The sequence below is a fragment of the Meriones unguiculatus genome, chromosome 7 (genome assembly GCF_030254825.1).
Source record: "Meriones unguiculatus strain TT.TT164.6M chromosome 7, Bangor_MerUng_6.1, whole genome shotgun sequence".
NCBI classification, from domain to species: Eukaryota; Metazoa; Chordata; class Mammalia; order Rodentia; family Muridae; genus Meriones; species Meriones unguiculatus.
In genome coordinates, this window is record NC_083355.1 from 72350834 (window position 1) to 72365703 (window position 14870).

Here is a 14870-nt window from a genome sequence, read left to right on the forward strand (position 1 = left end):
AGTCACCCAACCAGTTCTTGGTCCTGCAGAGCAAGAGTTGGGAAAGCTTGTTCTTAATGTCCCCCGCCATGCATTTCACCATCACCATTGGCCAAGACCCTCACTGACTCAGCTACCTCGTTGCTGTACTGCTTACTAACGTACAGCTCAAGAATAGGACAGTCAGATCACATAGGTAGAGACAGTCAGAGCCATGACTTAAAAACAAAGTGAAAAGTTTATTTAGATGGGAGTATACTCCACTCACTGGACAGGACTGGGCACTCAATAATGATCCAGGATCAGCTGAACCACAAAAGTACCGGTGGAGTCCCACATGTGGTAGGGATGGCCCCTTTGCTGCTCTTTGGCCATCGACTCCCAGTACATCCTATTTGTGTTTCTGAGGTGGGCAGCTGCCAAAATCCCTGACTTAACATATGGACAGACATGATTGGCCTCCGCCTCTGACACATGCCCACAGACCCTGGAAAACAATCACATGACACCCTCCCCAATATTTCTGGTTTTAAATATAGTTTTATTTTATGAGTGTTTGTCAGCATGTATGAAATACACCACATGTGTGCCTGATGCCTGGGGAGGCCAGAAGAGGGCAACCGTTTCCTTGGAACTGAAATTCCAGGCTGTTGTATGCTGCCCAGTGTTGGGGGTGAGAACTTAACTTGGGTTTTCTGCAAGAGCAACAAGCACTCTTAACTGCTGAGCCATCTCTTCAGCCCCATTCCCCCAACATATTTCTTAGAGCCCTTAAATTTACGAAAAGCTATAAAAACCGTATTTACACATCTGTTAGCTAAAAATACCAGGTGCGCTTAAAACTATGGACAGTAGAAAGGGCTCCATGTTTTGCTCATTATGCCACCAACAGTCTCCATTTACACACACATGCTGTTTCCCACAGAACCACTGAGAGCCAGGATGGATGTCAGGAGATGAATACTTTGCTGTCCACTGTTGTTGCTGCTGCTGTCCTCCACAGAAGTGTTTCTAGAAGCACTGGCTTTGCTTAACAAGGCTTCCTGGTCCTGGACATCATGTGATATAATAACTCTGATGCAGAATGCTGTTCTTGAAGCCCAAGGTCCTCCCTTATATGTACAAACTGGGATCCTTCCCTGCCTCAATCCTTCCTGCTCAGACAGTACCCACTCTAAAATAAGGAGTTTTTAATCCATCTTATTTATAATTTCTTTGTTTCTGGTACTCATTTAAAAAGAGAAGACATAATAGCACTTAAGTATGCAAAATTAGTTAAAACATTAATCATCTTTCCCCTAGAAATAGCATCTGGTTTAAAATATGGCATGAAAATAAACATATCAGCACACTAGAATCACTACTTTTAGTTAAAAAGTGAAAAATGAGGCATCATCTCTGAGATATTTTAATAGATAAAAGCTAGATGGTAGAAAATCTTTAAAAGACTGGCAAGTGTCCAATTCAAATGAAGCAATGTTCAGTCCATTTAATTAAAAAGCAGATGCATCATCTGGCCTGCTGGTGGCTAGGTGCTTTGTGAGCAAGGCACTGCTTTTTACGCAGAAAGAAATTGAAGTGGGAGTTTCTGGTTTCTTTGAAGACTCAGTGGAGTCATGTGATGTTTTGCTAGAATCTGTCTTTCGAGAGGACACATTACAGTTTTGCTGGAGGCTGGCTTGTGAGAGGGCATGTGATGTTTTGCTGTGAGCTCTCTTGTGCAAGGGGCATGACTTTGGTCAGCTGAGAACATCCGTGGGTGGGTGGACTCTGAGGAGAGGAGATATATAGAAGCCCATTGTCAGTGAGACACTGCTTTTGGATCAACATTGCTGTACTGATCTTCATGCTTCCACGCTTGACTCTGCACACATAAATGTTCCATAGAACTCCTCCGGGTAATCCAACTGAGTCTTTTGGCTTTCACTGACCTGATTCAGGTTGCTGCTTGGTGTTGGTCTTTGGGCTGAGTTGCTGGTATCCAGACAACGAAGAGTAGACTCAGCCGAAGGAACTACTTCTAAAATGGTCTACAACCCCCTTTACCTAATAACCTTCTTTCTCCCCTACCTCTGGTCAGTGGGTAGAAGGGAGGTATAAGAACCTAAACAAAGTAGGTTTGGTGAAAAAAAAAAATTTAAGCCTACAAGAAATGGATGAAGAGATCACTTACTTATTCAATAAGCTTTGAGTTTTTATCAACCTTCCTCAGAGTCTGTTCTCAGCATGATTCTAATTTTTGTTTTGAAGATCAGCAAGGAAGGAGAGGATTAAGGACAAGCTATCTAAAATATGGTAAAAATCGTATGCATTTTTAATTGACACTGTCATTAGTGTGCCATTCAGAGCTTAATTCCAACTATAACTCATGTGAATTTGTTTATTTTCATTTGGATAATTTGGGTTTATGTGTGCTGTTGTAGCAAGCATTATGTTGTTGTTTTTTTTTTTTAACTTACTGTCATTTCAGAACAGCTTGTTCCTATAGGACCTATAGCAACATATATACATACACACACGGGTATGTATAATATATAAATCGTATACTATACCCATAATGTATAATATATATAGATATATACACTAATATGTGTGTGTATAGTGTATACCTATACTATTATTATATAGTATAGGTAGTGCCCATGATACCAGACAGCTACCTTTTTCCTGAATTTCTGCTATATAAAATTTTGATTTCTATTCTCTAAGGTCTTTTATTTTTTTTCTTTTGTTTGTTTCATCAAGCATGCTATTCATTCATTGACTAAACAAATATACTTGGATATAAATGCATTTTCTGTTGAACTTATGATTAAGAAGGGACAGGCTAGGGAGATGGCTCAGCTGTTAAGCACACTTAACTGCTTTTACAGAGGACTCTTAGAGAGTTCATTTCCCAGCATCCATGGCAGGATTCCACCGGTGCCTGTAACTGCTTCAGGGCATCTGACACTCTTCTGGCCTCTGCAAGCACCTACTCTCATGTGGTACACACACACATACATATACCCTTACAAATAAATAAAAATGTTAGCTATAAATCTTTAAAAAACAGAAGGGAAATAGACTTTATTCAAGGAATTGTACAAATACATTTTAAATTGTAAGCATGAATGGTGACATAAAGGATAATGCACATAGTGTTCCGGAGGACATATATGGAAAGAATGAGTAGAAACCAATTACGTACATGTGCAAGTGGTGCTGGTTCGGTAAGTGTGGCAGGAGGTACCAGAGGATAGTTCTTGAAGCTGTGAGAGAATCATGGGCTAAGAACTCATGGTGAAGACGTATAGGTTAGAATTACATGGAGCAGTTATTGTGGCTCTACCTCATGGGTGCATGATAGGTATGATATTCAAATATGAACCTGAGGAATCTTTTTTTTTTTTCTAAGATGGTATCTCTCTGTGTAGCCTTGGCTGTCCAAAAACTCGATCTGTAGACTGGCCTTGTGCTTAGAGATTTGCCTGCCTCTGCCTCCTGAGTTAAAGTCCTCACTGACCCTGAGAAACCTGTAGATTTTTTTTTTATCCAAATGGTAATGAAAAATCACTGAGAGACTTTCAGTGGGAGGGGTGATTCAGCAAGATTTGCAATTGGATGAGTTAGACAACTCTGGCTACTGGTGGAGGATGGGAAGGAAACAGTCACCCTAAAGATCAGTTAGGAATCTCTTGTTGAGAAACAGGCAGGAGATTATGGGACTTTGCATTAAAGTAGACAATTTTTTTAAAAAATGTAGTTGCATTGTGAATGTTGTATGATGAGTAGAAACTAAAGAAATGTAAAAGTGGAACTAAGGGTGGTGAACACGGCAGGAGCTTCCGGGAGGGAATGCTAGAAGCTGAAGTCTGTACTTTCTCTGGAAGGTTTATCCATTCAGAGGAAATGCTGTTCGTAACAGGCGACAAATGGGGGTGAAGGACAAGGAAGTGTAAAGGATAAAGACTGACTATTGGATTATGTGGTGAGCCACCAGACGGATAGTGTAATAGATTTGAGACTTTAAGTTCCTACAGATTGATTTGTAAGTATTTTTAGCCCCTCACCTGCCATTGATTAGAATGCATAGCCCCTTCTAGGATAGAAGGCAGGCCTGACAACGGAAAGGTAATTTCATGCTAGTGCTATTTTCTCTCCCATTCTGCTTAGAAAATGTACAATTAAAAACTTGGGATTCTAGCTGGGCACGGTGCCACACACCTGGAATCCCAGCACTCAGGGAGGCAGAGACAGGCAGATCTCTGTGACTTTGAGGTCAGCCTGGTATACAAAGTGAGTCCAGGACAGCCAAGGCTACACAGAGAAACTCTGTCTCTAAAAAAATCATCTTCCTTTAAGAAGTCCTAATAATCTGGGCTTCTTAGCACCTTCTTCTGCCTCAGGATCCATGTATGAAAACTTATTTTCTACAAAAGAAATAGAAGTGCAGAAGTATTGGCTCAGAATACTTAAAGTTGGCAGGTTATTGTTAATCACATCTGCAGTCCACCTCCAGATGTGAAGTGACCTTTGAAACAGTTAGCCTCTACTGTCTTCTGTGCAATAGGCTCCTTATCCAAAATATCTAGAGATTAATATCAGAACCAATCTCTTTCTTATGAAAAAGCTCTTTTTTATTTTTATTTTTTTTTACCAGAACCAATTATAGCATCTGGTATAAAATAACTCCTACATTCCTTGTGGTTTCAAGCTCTAAACAGCCACAATTTCATAAAACATTGGAACATATTTTCACGATTGCTTGCATCTGTGTTTTCCCCGATTACAATCCCAGTGTAATTTCTTTGTTCCTGACTAGATTGAGTTTTTCCTAGCTCAACATTGTGTTCTCCCTGAACATTTGCATTACATGTGTTTGGTGATATTTAACCAATGTCCGTTGGTATAGTACATTGGATAGGGATACCTTGAGAGCAATAGGCTTGCCTGCTTTCCTTTTAGAGGTTATTTTCATTTTCATTCACAGTTTGAAGCATCATAGTAAACTGAGGCTTTACTATGTAAAGTAACAGAAATCTGTATTTACTTTAAACCAGTATTTACCATGAAAGCAACAGAAGTCTCTCTTATCCCTTGTTTCCCAACTATTTTGAATAATTTATGTATTTTCATATATTGCCATATGTTCTTTATTTTTAAGTTTTAGGTACTGTATTAATTACTTTTGTGTTGCTGGCATAAATAAGCAATTTTGGAATAGAAAGTGTTTATTTTGCCTAACAGATTTAGAGGGCTAAAGATCATCATGTTGGGGTAATCATGGCAGGAGCAGGAAGCTGGCTGATCACATTTTACCTGTAGTCTTGAGAACAGAGAAACTGCAGTGGATAAAACCCCAAATCCTGACCCCTGTGATGTACTTCCTCACAAGGCTCTCCCTCTTAAAAGTTCCCCCAGAGAGGGACCAAGAGTTCAAGCACATTACCCAGTAGAGGACATTTCATAGTCAAACCCACGTAGGTATTAGCTATTGATGAGCTTTTATGCAAGACAACAGCACTCTTTGGTTGGAGGTAGGATCTATTTTTCTTGCCCTGGATTTGAAATATATGCCTCCAGCTTCCTCCTTATAAGTAACTGAGTTACAGGTATGCACCTTCATTCCTAGCTTTGTTGGTTATCTATCTATCTATCTATCTATCTATCTATCTATCTATCTATCTATCTAAATTTCTTTTTATACCCCACCTCCAGCATATATATTCACATACTCTGTCTTGTACGTTTTGCCTCTCATCTTATTAATAGAATTATACTGTAACTTTTATTAGGTAAAATATCATTGTTTACATCATTGTGATTTTGAATATGCTCTTAAAAGACGAACCTACGGAGATCTGTGTGTACAACTTCGTTTTCCTTAAGGTCAGTAATTATCTTTTATGCTTTTGTTTGTTTGTTTGCATCCTATGCATTTATTATCTCCTTCCCATATATTTAAACACATAATATAATCCATTCGATTTCATATTTTTAAAAAGATGCACAAAATGTATTGAACATTTAAAAAATGCCTTTATATCCTATAGAAGTCTACCTAAGAAATGATAAATTCTAGGGAGTATTTTGAAAGTGTTGTCCAATCTGTATCTTTCAGTATTTCTTTTTGAGAACTCTGATTGTATCCGATTTTGTAACTGGAGCAATCTTCACAGAGTCAGGAAGTGGTTAAAATCTAGAACATATGGCGTTCTACAAAAACTGAATACTTGAACCCATGAAACTGCCAAGCAAATAAACAGTTAAAACAGAAGAGATATATATGGCTAATGAATATCTTTACAGTGTTTCAAACCCTTAGCTATCACAAAGGCAAAATTAAAATTAATTTGAGATTCCATCTCATCCCAGTCAGAATGGCTTTTATGAAGGAAAAAAGGGGGGGGGGAGGTAATAAATCCTGGGGAAATAAATCTTTGAAAGTGTCGAGCAAAGAGATGTTGGTAGGAATGAATGCAAACTGGTATATTCACTATCAAAATTAGTGCGACTGGTTTCTCCAAGAGCTAAAAATAGAGATACATATGCCATTCCTGGGCATATATGAAAAGAATTCTATGTTCCACCTGGAAATCCCTGCACACTAAATAATATTAAGTAAGATAACCTAGGCTCTGAAAGACAAATACTAGATGTGGATCTCATATATATGAGTCCTAGCTTTCAGTTGTTATATTGGTATATTAATGTGAGAGTAAGTGTGTGTAAGGAGAGGTCAGAAAACTAGCTAGGAGCTTGTGAATGGATAAAACAGACTTTAAGCGAGGTTAGCACAATACATGTGATGTGAAAGTGGAAGGGAGAATTCTGAGTATGGGAGATGAAGAGGGCAGGGAGATGGGAGAAGGGGACACAAAAAAATTAAGCATGGGTGAAATGTGGTAAAGAAACTTGTTACTTTGTATGTTAAATAAACTGTTTTACCTGTTCAGTGTTGCTGAACCTTGACTTTGCCAAATTTAGTAAGAGATGTTGGGTCATCAGTATGACCTAGAGAGCCTTTGTAAGAACTGTAGAGAGCTGCGGAATGCTATGCCTTAAAGATGGAGCTGGTTTCCGCCTTCCACCTTCCCGATGGTGAGTGCTCTCTGTCACGAACAACTCCACATTTGGCTAAGGCCGAGGATCTGGCTTGCTTCCATGTATGTGGACCTATCTGCATTGCCCCCGTGGCACGCCTGGGTTGGCTACCCAGAGGCTATTTAAGCTGTGGGCTGGCTTTCCCCGGGGTCCGAGGATTGTTCAATGTTCCTAAATAAACTGCATTGAAAAAAAAAAAAAAAAAGAATTTTTAGAAGTTTCCCTTTCCACAGTGTGGATGCTGGTCTGTTGCAGTTATGTACCTGGCTTACCCTAGTGCTCACACTAGCTTGCAAACCCTTGGTCATACATCCCTGCAAAGCCCAATTTAAGCTACATGAATGAAAGATTTGCATAATTTCAAGTGTTATATTATTACCACAACTTCATGAAGCAATGTATTTTTAAAATGTATTTTAGGTGGCTTAAATTAAAATTTATTACAGTGGCTTAAAGTTATTTTAGATTTAATTTTATGTGTATTAGTGTTTTGCCTTCATGTTACATGTGTACAACTGTGTATATGTTTGTATGTGTATATATGTGTATGTTTGTGGTACCTGAAGAAGTCAGAAGAGGTCACTGTGTCTTCTGGAACTGGAGTTATGGATGGTTGTGAAAGCTACTGTATAAGTTCTGGGAACCTCAGGTCTTGTGCATAAGCAACCTGTGCTCTTAACCACTGAGGCATCTGTCCAGTCCCCTCATTGTAATAGTTTTATAATTACTATATATATTTTTACAGACTCATTAAGAATCTGAGACAATCACCTGAAAGTTTCCAGTTGTAAGTCATTGAATTTGGCAGAAGAAATGATGTATTTTAGTATTTTAGCATATTAATAAATTTGGAGTTCATTAAGTTCTCAGGACATATTCTTTTTATTTTTTAGAGGTATTTTTTAGAAAGTACTTGAATGGCTCTATATTCTTTCCCTTTACATTATATAGATTCAGTCTATCTTGATATGTTTTTACTTCCTACATTTTACACACACAGACACACACACACACATACACACACACACATTGAACTCAAATTGTTGGGCTTCTATGGAAAGCACTTTTACATTTGAATCATCTCACATGTTTCTTATTTGATATCTTTGTTGTTGTTCAATAATATTTGTTCATGGCTGCCTATTCTTCCTGAAGCCCAATCACAAAAGTATGATTTCATCTAGGTCTTTGAATAAATGTATTTTTTAAAAGATTTACTTATTTATTATTTATATAGCATTCTGCTTGCATATATGTCTACACACCAGAAGAGGGCATCAGATTGCATTATAGATGGTTATGAGCCACCATGTGGAAGCTGGGAATTGAGCTCAGGACCCTTAGGAAGAACAGCCAGTGCTCTTAACCTCTGAGCCATCTCTTCAGCCCTGAATAAATATTTTAAATGGTTTTCTCTTGTTAATATTTGTATTAGTTACTTTTCTGACTATGGGAACTTATAGAAGAAAGAGCTTATGTGGACTATGGTTCTAAAAGTTTAGGGTTTGTAATGGCCAGAGCAGCATGGCAGCAGGTGGCAGATATGATGACTGAAGCTGGAAGCCGAGAGCAGATAGCTAACATCTGGAATTTGCAGCAGGAAGCAGAGAGGGTGAACTGGGAATGGCACAGGGCTTTTGAAAACTCAAAGCTCATCTCCAGTGCCATGCTGCCTCCAGCAAGGTCACACCTCCTAAACTAACCCATACAACATTACCAAATAAAGACCCAGCAGTCAAATATCTGAGCCTCTGGGAGGTATTCACATTCAGACCACCACGATATTTCGTTGTTGTTTTGAGGACGCCAATCTTGGACTTTGAGATAGGTAAGGAAAGGGTTTTATACCTTGAGACCTTACTCTAACACAAAGGTTGACTGTTTATTTAAAAAAAAATGATTTGCTATTTCAGGAAACTGCACATTAGAAAAAAACCAAGTAATTATTCTGGAAGTTATTTGGCCTCTTTAGAGAGTATACATGGTAGTAATTGTATAATTAAGGAATTTAACGCAGGTGAGTTGTAAACTAATTTAGCTATGAACATCAACATCTTGAACTGCAACTATGGGAAATGCTTTTTAAATTAAGCACTTTTTTTTTTTTTTAGTGCCAACAGCCTTGGCAATTCATTATTCTTTACTCTTTTCATTTTTATAATCTTTAAAAGCTGACTGCACACTGGGATGCCATAAGATTTCTTTTTTAATCAGTCTATAATGATAAGGGTCACATTTCAATATCTGCAGTATAAAAGCAATGTACCTTAGGAGCTTGGTTTTAATGGTTTACCAGCATAGCATGGGGTGACAGTTAATGCTTTTATTTTAAATAAAGGATTGGAATTAACTTTTTAAAAAAGGTGCTAGGCTCCTAATAACCACTATCTACTGACTGATGAGGTAAGACAGGGTGTTTTATTGTGACTGAAAGTGACAGATGATGCCAGCTCAACTTAGCTTTTGTGGTGATTAATGCACATACATAGCAGTGACAAATAATGAGCATCAATACTATGGAAGATATTACTCATGGTCTCATCATAATAGCCCAGATGCTATCCTTAACAGAGTAAGTATCATGGCTAGCAGAGCAATGTGGCAAAGAGTGGTGTAGCAACCTCACTCCAGGTATTTTAAGGAACTTCTTGAGTCAATAGTACAAAGGGACAAAACAAAAGGATATACAGTTTGGGAAGGATGACAGTGGTGATATGCAACAAGGATTTATTCTTAATTTTTTAATATCCTTGATAGACGCCAGATTTGATTTTGCCAGGAGAGTTATTAGCAATAGGAGTTTGCAAAGTCCATTCTTCCCCCCTCTGAGCCATAGTGTTAGATGTTCTAATTTGTGAAGGCTGATAAATTTCCCTTTGCATTTTCATTTACTTTATGGAAAAGGTAAGGCTTACAAAAAGCCAATTTCTGATGTTACATCCCACATAAGAAGTTCAGGAAGGTTTTCCTTTCTTTTGAGATATAATCACATCTATTTTGAGAATGCTAGAAATTAGGTGGGGAGAGAAGCAAAAAAAAAAAAAAAATAGTTCTAAGAATTCTAAAAGTAAATGTTTAGAAATCCAGATACTTTTAAAAAACAGTCCTGATGAGACCTGATAAGCTAGGGTTAGATGGAAGGGGAGGTCAGTAGACTTGGAGAGGGGCATGGGAGGAGATGAGGGAGGGAGTGTGGGGATGGGAGGGAATGAAGGAGGGGGCTACATCTGTGATACAAAGTGAATAAAATGTAATTAATGTAAAAAATAAAAATCTAATTAAGAAAACAGTATTAAATTGCTCTATGCAATGGTTATCATTCTCTGTAAAGAGCTGGGAGCTAGAGTGTCAAGAGACAGGAAAAGATCTGAACATGTCTCTTACTAGGTGATGACTTTGGAGAGCAGGACAGAAGTGTCAAACAGTGACTCTAACTGGTAGTTTATTTACCTGAAAGATAAATGGCCTGGCCAGTCCATGGTTGAAAGGGTGGTGTACGTCATAGCAAGGCTCTCAGCAGGCACCTCCTCATCTGCCTTGGAGGCTGAGAGTCAGGCCTCCAGATGGTTGCTCTCCACTGACCTGTGTCTCAGAGTTTCAGCTTGTTTTTGTCATATATATATGCTAAGCAAGATTATGTTGAAAAACAGTCACCAAGTCAATAGTTAATATTAAAAAAATTAAATTGGACAAAAATTTCAAAAATTACATTTACCTGGAGAAAATACCTGTAAAATGCATATACTATCTTCTTAGCATTTAATGATAACATATGTTCTTTATATATTCTGTGAAATGAAAAAACCAAAAACCCCAAACCTCAAAATCTTCTAATAAGTAAGAATTAATAAACATCACAGGCAGTTTTAAAAATGAATAATAAATCTTTTGTTTTTTCAATATATTCAATATTTTTTGCCCTCATAGAAATCCAAGTTAAAATTGTTTTAAACATCCCTTTCATCCCGGTCAGAGTGACTATTATCAAACTCAAAAACCCAAAACCAAATGGCAACATATGAGATGATAGGGAAAGAAAAATTCTTGTTCACTGCTGATGGAAAGCCCAATTAGAGAGCTGTTAGTTACTGTTTTTAGGGTCTGTAAATTGCTGCAGAAAGACCCCAGACTCAAATGGCATGCAAAAACAAAGAGCATATTTCTGCAGAGAATTCTAGCATGCCAGGATCACCACCTTCACAAATTGGTGGCAATCCAGATGGGAGCTCACAGTCTCCTTTTAAAGCCAGAAAGCAGAATTCCTACTGTGGCTACGTGACCTCGACTGAGATTGGCTAGTGTCCATGGAGGCTATGTGACTTCATTTGGGACTGGCTGGCTCCTCGGAATTAAGTCCTTTCATTTCCCCCTTGAGTAGGATTCCATCTCAAATGTTTGAGAGGGTCCAAAGACTGGAATTGAGACTTTAACACCATAAATCAGACCCTGGAGACCTGATCTAAGCATAGTCATGCAAGGGGCACAAAGCATGACCAGGAGAAACAGAACCAAGGGCCTATTTTCTGGTATGTCAATAGGTAGCCATTTGTCCCTTATGCCAGAGTTTCTTTTGACTTAGCATTTCAGACTGTTAGCTTTGGGTTAAAAAGCATGAACATTATTTTCTCAGTCCAGAGGGCTAGATATACAGATTGGACAGAGATGTTTTTATCATACTAAGAAGCACACGTTTATATCCAGAAGACAACCAAAGGGAGATTAAAATCTTAACTTTGTGGCTGAATGGTAAGCAGCTAGTGCTCCATCAGCTTATCAGAATTCCACTGATCAATGTCAAAATTCTGAACTTCTGAGATCTTATAGACATATAACAATAGCATAGAGGATGAGAGAAATCTGAAATACTTTCTATTTTTAATATGCCTTAAATCATCTTATAGCTCTACAAATTGCATTTATATATCTTAAAACACCTTCTTAGACCCCCCTATCTATATACCTTGCATTTACCAACGTAAAGACACCTTCTTAGACCCTCAAACATTGTCTTAGATCCTCATAACTTGAACGGCTGTATCCTCAGAACTTACAAAAACTTTATACTACTTTAAAAGATATATTTATTTATACCCATGGGCACATGCCTGAGTGACAGAAGAGGGCATCAGATCACATTATAGATGGTTGTGAGCCACCGTGTGGTTGCTGGGAATTGAACTTGGGACCTCTGAAAGAGCAGACAGTGCTCTTAACTTTATACTTTTTATTTAGTTATTCACCTCAAGACACAAGCAGTTGATTTACTAGGAGCAGTCATTTACATGAAGGATTAGTGAAAAGTTACATTGAAATCTGCTTACCAATTACCATGAAGCCTGTGAGCAAGGCAAACCTGTTTGCCTTTTTAAACAAGAGATATAGTACCTAGTAGTTAACTAGAGAATCAACTAATACACTAACAGGGGATCTAACTGTCCTCTGGCTGTTAAGCTATTTGCTTAGCCATCAATGTGATCAGAGACCTGAGAAGGATAAATTGTAACCTAGATGAATTTACATATCAATCAAAATGACAGAGGACTAGTCAGTCCACCACCTAAACAGATGGCATCATGGGCAGAGGCAGTCTGGCTATCAGGCACAGAAGATGAGAGGCTGTTTCTGTGGAAGAATAACACGAGAGACTGATCTCACCTCATTTTCAGCAACATGAAAGAATAACTCTCCAGGTATCCAGTTTTGTCCACTGTTTAGGCTGGACCTTAGCAGCTGGCCAGTGGGGGCAGTCTTACCCAGTGGTTAGCATTCCCCAATCCAGAGCTGAAGTCATCTGTCATTGTACCCAAATCTTCTTGGAGACCTTGGGGAGCTACTGCTAGGATTTGGGACTCTGTCTGTCATAATAAGCTCTCACACATATCAAATGTCATATTCAGCAGATCTTTGACAACCTTGAGGGCCAGTGTATCTGAGTTAATCTTGATCTCTTTAGTTATCTGTTCTAGTCTGCATCTTGTCAACATAAAACAATGTTATAATCTATAACTATGACATATTTTGTAGATAAGTGCTTTAGGACCACATCTTTTTCAAGTAGATCTTAATAGGCAAACTTTGTAGTTACCCATCCCAGGCTTGACCTTGAAGACATAAAAAAGAGACTAGGTAAAGCTCAATCTTGTGATTGGCTGTATCAGTCATTAGCATAACTTTGAATATATTTCTGAACCAATATCAAAGCAAAACTTTTAATCATAGATAAACTTCATAGAAGCACTGGCAAACCTTGCTGATCTTACCACATTGCATTATTAAGACGGAACAGCAAAAGCTTAAAGGACAGAAGTTCCACTTGGCACTAAACGGGGTATGGAATGCAATTGGCAGCCCTCAACAAAGATGTCAGCAGACCATGACTCTCCCACAACCAAGTCATGTGACTCTCCTTAGTTAAGATGGTGATGAAATCATGGCTCTACCCAATTTATCCCTGAATCAACTTTGTGGTCAGCCATGTGTTACAGGCTGTGATGGGCAATTTAAAACCGTAGGCATTTGGTGTCTCTGCTGGTGCCTTTTATGGTTATAGCACTACGGAACATTCACCCATTTCCGGAGTCTGCAATACAGTAGCTTGTTAATTTGAATCAAACTGTATAACCTTAAAAGTTTACCATCAAATATACAGGATGTTGCAAAAATATAACCTTGAATTTTTATACATAAAAAAGTCCATACCAATTTAAAATGAGACTTGTTGCTTTCTTAGTCTAAAAGGAGATAGGATAATAAACAGAAACTTCATTATGACTAAGAGGGTCTGTAATTGTTGCCCCACACTGCTTGGCTATCTCAAAACAGTGGGCTGCTCTCTCACATGGCAGGCTGTAGATCGTGTGCTCCACAGGTTATTTAAAAACATCTGTGTTTTTACTGATGTTACAAACAAATATACATGTTTTAAACAAGAGTTTGAACTTAAGGTTTGGACATCATTTTTTTATAAGTCTGGTTTTTAACACAGGGCGGGAATTATGTAAAAATCATATCCCAATTTAGAGCATCGTTAGAGACCAGTGTCCCCGTCCTCTTATGCCATGTGGTGTTGTCCAGAAGGGCTTCAATCCTGAGTTACTTTGTTTTAAGCTAACTTTTTTTGTTATATACGTTACAGATTTAATCGATGAACAAAACATACAGAGCATAGCAAATTTATACATTTAAGATCAGTCATAAATAAACATGTAATGGGCATACATACACTTAAAACAGACAGACAAAGCTTTCCTTACTTTCTGCATCTGCAGTTTCATGGGAAGAGCACCTTGTCATCTGTTGAATCCAAGTGATCCAAGCAGGAAGCAGGGCTTTCCAGCCGTGCCGCTCTGATGCAGCCTGTTCAGGGGATCGTGGCGGCAGAGAGGCGCTAAGCCCAGGGCTCCACACTCTGCACCCTCCGCCCTCCCTTGTCCACAGGCGGAGTGCCCATTGTTCCCTGGAATAGAAGTGGTGCGCACCAACGGTCGGGCTCGCCAAGCACAACGAGTGTGGTGGGTACTTGTTGCAGCCACGTACTCCTTCCCTCTTTGTGTGCCATTCCTCAGGGGTCGGGGTACCCCACCCCAGCCTGCATGGCCTCCCCTTTCCCACAGCCTGCACAAGCCCGGGACCTAGGAATAAAGCAGTCAGTGTGTGCTGCAGCCCACGTTCCCCTGCCCTGGCATGTCAAAGAAACTCACCAATAGCCTAGCAGGCTGCTGCTGGGGTGAGGGAACACTGCTGGCTTAAGGCGGCAGATGAGGTTTGACCCATGATTGAAACCGATTAGTTCAGAAGCACCCACA

General features: G+C 38.9%; 1 pseudogene; it reads right to left on the minus strand.

Moving 5' to 3' along the window:
• The window catches only part of LOC110540181 (large ribosomal subunit protein eL18-like), a 55030-nt pseudogene extending 42167 nt beyond the window's left edge, over positions 1 to 12863 (minus strand).
• Positions 12864 to 14870: the final 2007 nt, after the last annotated feature.